We start from the raw sequence: 5,191 nt of genomic DNA, 5'->3' as shown, positions 1-5,191 counted from the left end.
AAAAAAAAAAAAATTAAAAGTGTTGGAAGGTGATACCAAGATTAAAAACACCAGTTTAAGATAACTGAATACTTCTGAACATTATTTTGAAGGGAAACTTTTTGATTGTATTTTTATGATGACATTGAACTTCTGGGAAGAGATTATAAATGCCTATCTGAATACAATACATTGAAAGGCCTTCTAGTTACATATGTTTTATGATAAATTATACACTCTATTTTATGTCTGCTTTGTAAAGAAGAGCTAAGGGTAGAAAAGTGCTTGAAATGGGGAGCTATGACATATTTTTAAGTTCATTAAAAATGAGATCCTCATCTGGAATTGGTCCGTTGTTCCTTTTTCTGTTCAGGAAAGAACACAATAAAATAAAGCCACTCCCTTCTTGCCATTCCCATTAACTCTACCGTGTAAATGAACTACATATAGCTCGGTTTTTTAGAGTCTAAAGATACTGTGTTTATTCTTCATTAGTGGAATTGAAAATTGCAAACGTTCACTCTGTTCTTGTGATGGAAAACTTAAGGCATTGATTTTTGTAAAGTATATATTTCTCATTTTTTAGCTCTAACAAGTAACGACAATGTTTCGAATTTGGCCCATATTCTCATTTTGGTATGGTGAAAATAAAACAGTAATATGGATAGAAACGGAAGACCAGTAAAAGAAAAAACCTTCACAAACAAATTTGGCGCTACTTTGCATTTGAGAACCATATGAAGATTAAGGAGAATGTTGATGGGCATGAAAAAAATAATGAGAATCAATTCAAAGAACACTCATTAGACCCTATAGTATGCCCGGAAATGTGGTAGGCAAAGTGCATTAAGCTAAAGAAATTGCTGCCTTGAAGTGGCTTATGTCTGGTTATAAAAGTAAGATAAATGTAAAACTGAAACCACCCTTACAAATTGAAGGGGTACAAGGCAAGAACTAGAGTTAGAACCCAAACATTCTGTGAAGGAACAGGCTCAGCTAAAATAATAATCAGCCACTGTCCCTTCACTTGCTTGACAATAGTCAATGTCCCCTTGTATGCTTCTCTATAATGTAAGGTGACCAGATTTTAACATTGGTAAAACAGGACACCACTGGGGGGGGCAGGGCCTGACAACAATGCAAACTTTGATAAGCAGTTCTCAACAATTATTTGTTATTATTAAAGTTTAACATTATAAAATTAACAAAAATAATATAAAACACATATCCTGGCGAAATAGCCACATAGCAGCCGAAAACCATATATTCCCTTCCTGTTCTCCCATGTTCCCTAGCTTGTCGGGCATTCTTTCCAAAAATCAGGTCTCTTTAAAACGCTGTAGGACGCAGGACAAATTGTTAAAAATTGGGACTGTCCTGCCAAAAGTGGGACTTCTGGTCGCCTTACTCTAGAGAGGGGGCTACTTGTTTGTTCCAGACAGTTTGGCTCCTTCTGAGCTAATTGTCCTTGCCTAGAAGCAAGGGAGGGAGCCAGTCTCCTTCTGGTACTTGCCCAGGAGGGGAGTAGGGAGTTGACATTAGCCTTTTCTTTCCAAATGAAGTTACATTAACCTCTTCATTCCTAAATGGAGTTACATTAACCTTTTCAGCAGCCGAAAACCGAATATTCCCTTCCCATTCTCCCGCTGTTCCCTAGCTTGTCATGCATTCTTTCCAAAAATCAGGACTTTTTAAAATGCCGTGGGATGCGGGACAAATTGTTAAAAATTGGGACTGTCCTGCCAAAAGCGGGACGTCTGGTGACCTTACTATAATGGCTACTCTGGAGGGCATGGCTGGTAGTTGTAAAGATTCTTAACTACTCTAGGTGTAGTGTTTGAAATATCTCCCAGGTCCTGCTTTCCGATGGATTGACTGACCCACCCAGACTAAAGAACTAACTCAACTGGTCTTGGAGCCCTCATCCAAGGAACTGCATTCCAGAGGACTGGCTGACCCACTCAGACAGTGGCCCATACCAAAGCATTGATGGTTCCACCCCAAAATTTAGCCAATTAGCAAACCTAATTACCTAAATCCCTACCTGTCAAACTCTTCTTAAAAACCCTGTCTCCTGGCTCCACACCTGTGGCTTAAGTGGCTAAGGTGCCAGCCACATACACCTGAGCTGGTGGGTTCAAATCCAGCCCTGACCCACCAAACAACAATGATGGCTGCAACCAAAAAAATAGCAGGCGTGGGCACCTGTAGTCCCAGCTACTTGGGAGGCAGAGGCAAGAGAATCACTTGAGCCCAGGAGTTTGAGGTTGCTGTGAGCTGTGATGCTATAGCACACCACCCAGGGCAACAGCTTGAGGCTGTGTCTTAAAAAACAAACAAACAAAAAACCCCTGTCTCCTCAATTTTGGGGGAAGTGGATTTGAAAAATTCCTCCTGTCTCCCTGCTTAGTGCTATGCAGAATAAACTTTCCCTGCCATCTCTGGAAATTGGATTTCTCTTGGGCAGCAGGCAGATGAACCTGTCTGGCGACAAAACCAGCTAGCAATGCTAGCTTTATATAGCCTCTACTCTGAGCCAGCCATCATGTTAGGTATTAAGAAACAAAAATAAGTAATAATATCTTGCTTTCTTTTTGTGAGACAGGGTGTTATTTGTCACCCTTAGTAGAGTTAGTCCCATGGTGTCATAGCTCACAGGCTGTGACAGGTGCCTGTAGTTCCAGCTACTTGGGAGGCTGGGGCAGGAGGATTGCTTGAATCCAGTGGTCTGAGGTTGCTGTGAGCTAGGCTGATGCCAGGGCACTCTAGCCTGGGCAACAGTGAGACACTGCCTTAAAAAAAATAATAAAAAGTCATATTTTTTCAGTGAGTAAATTGAGACTTAATCTTAACTAGTTTGCCCATGGACAAATAATTAGAAGGAATTGTGATGGAGCTGGACTTTAAACCAAAATTATTTAATTCAAAACCAATAGATTTAGCTGGGCACTGTAGCTCAGTAGTTAGAGCACTGGCCCTAACTCAAGGGCAGCAAGTTTGAACCTTGCCTGGCCCTGCTTAAAAAAAAAAAAATGAAGATTAAAAAACCACAATAAATTTAATCATTATACACTCTTGGCTTCCCAAAATTCTTGGCCTTGAGGAATTTCACAGTCTTTTGAGGTAGTTCTATTGTTAGGTAATTATAATAAAATACACTGAAAACTTTCTGGCAACTATTAGCGTTGCTGCCAGACAATTAGAGAGTCCACTAAGTCTACAAGAGTCAGAAAAGGGGTTCAGATTTGAAGGATGAGCAGAATTTTATCAGGACTTGGGAGAGGAGTGTCACAAAGTACAATAAGATAAAATCATTAAAGATGGAGTTATTAATGAAAAACATTTGAGAAGGAAGGGTTTTTATGATAAACTTCAAGTATGTAAGAATTAAATCAAATCCAACCAGCAAAAGAGGTTTGGAGGTGAGCAAATGCCAATTACACATGGTGTTCCTTCTATTTAGAACGCTGGTCTTGCCCTCTTCTGTCTATACAACTTTTTTTTTTTTTTTTTTTTTTGCCCTTTGTAGAGTACCATAGCATCACAGCTCACAGCAACCTCAAACTCTTGGGCTTAAGCCATTCTCTTGCCTCAGCCTTCCAAGTAGCTGGGACTACAGGTGCCCTCCACAATGCCTGTTATTTTGTTGTTGTTGTGTCATTGTTGTTTAGAACTTTTTTTTTTTTTTTGATAGAGTCTCACTTTGTTGCCTTCTGTGGAGTGTTGGGGCCTCACAGCTCAGAGCAACCTCAAACTCTTGGGCTCAAGGGATTCTCTTGCCTCAGCCTTCCCACGTAGCTGGGACTACAGGCACCCACCACGATGCCCCGCTACTTTTTTTAGAGACAGGTCTCGCTCTGGCTCAGGCTGGTCTCAAACTCCTGCACTCAGTCAGGCAAATCACTCGCCTGGGCCTCCCAGAGTGCTAGGATTACAGGTGTGAGTCACTGTGCCTGGCCTATATACAACTCTTTTTCATCCTCCAAGACTAGCCTCCTGTCAATTCCATTGGGTGAGTTATTTAACATCCCTTGAGTATGAGCAACTTCATCATGATACGTATGAGCCACAAAGGAGGGTTGTAAAGATTAGAAATGAATAGTGCATTTGCAAGCATTGTGGCACATAGTCGGTGCTCAATATTCATGGAATGAAAAATTTAAAAAAGCAAGCACTGGCTTGAAATCGAGGTGACTTCTCCAAAATCCCTACAACTAAAAGCGGTCTTTTGCTTTACATATTAATTTTCATGCTTCCTCGTGCATGATTGTTACTTATCTTTCTCCCCCACTCATCTTTAAGCACCAGCAAGAGCAGAAGACCGCTTTTGATCTGTACACTGCCATATACTCAGCAAACTGCTAGTCAAATAAGGTGCAATTAATATTTGCTTAATGAAGGAATAAAGGATGCTTAAAACCCATTTATTCATGAATGAATGATGTTCTTTGTGGCCTCTCAAGTTTACTTGTTTAGCTTTAAGTTCCTAGGATACAGATATAAAACAGACTAAGGCAGAGAATGTTTACTTTCTATTCTTTAGTAAAAAACAAGCGCAAAAGCCTTTTTCCAAGCGGGATGACATTAACATATAATTTAGAGTGCCATCTGGTGGTTGCCCGTGTTAGACAATAATTGTTGAAGAAAGTGACTAAAAAAGCCTAGGTATAAAAAGACAACGATGAATTAAATACAGTAGAAAAAATTAAAATAGAAAACATTTTAAATCGCCACTAAAGAGAAGTCTTTCTAAAAAGGCTGTTTGTAGGTTTTTAATCTACTCGGTTTTTAAAAAAGCAGTATATTCCTTAAGAAAATAAGTCGCTTTTACAAAAATTCCAACACAGTAACCTGGTGGCAGGAAATTCAAGTTGATTTACGCGGGTCGAAGAAAGATACCGACTTCAGACAAGATGCCACTTTCTAGGGAAAAGTAAGAGCACTCCAACGTTAGTGAGTTTTGCAAAGCCTTTCCGGCTAGAAGAATTTATTCACAAGGCAAGACAGAGGTTCTGCGAAACCTCGAGGGACACAGTGGGTGGTCTGTCTAGACCGCAGAGCGTTCGCTAGACAGGAAATATTTCACGAGATCGCATCCTCTGTGAAAAAACGCACGCACGCGAGCCGCGTGAACCCCGCGGATCGCACGCTCGGCCTGCGCTTGGTCGAGCCTGCCCGGGCTGCAGCGGAAAGCGGAAGCGCGTTCTTTCAA

This window comes from Otolemur garnettii, unplaced genomic scaffold (assembly GCF_000181295.1).
Source record: "Otolemur garnettii isolate 467f Iridium unplaced genomic scaffold, OtoGar3 scaffold00028, whole genome shotgun sequence".
Lineage (NCBI taxonomy): Eukaryota > Metazoa > Chordata > Mammalia > Primates > Galagidae > Otolemur > Otolemur garnettii.
This window is presented reverse-complemented; position numbering follows the sequence as displayed.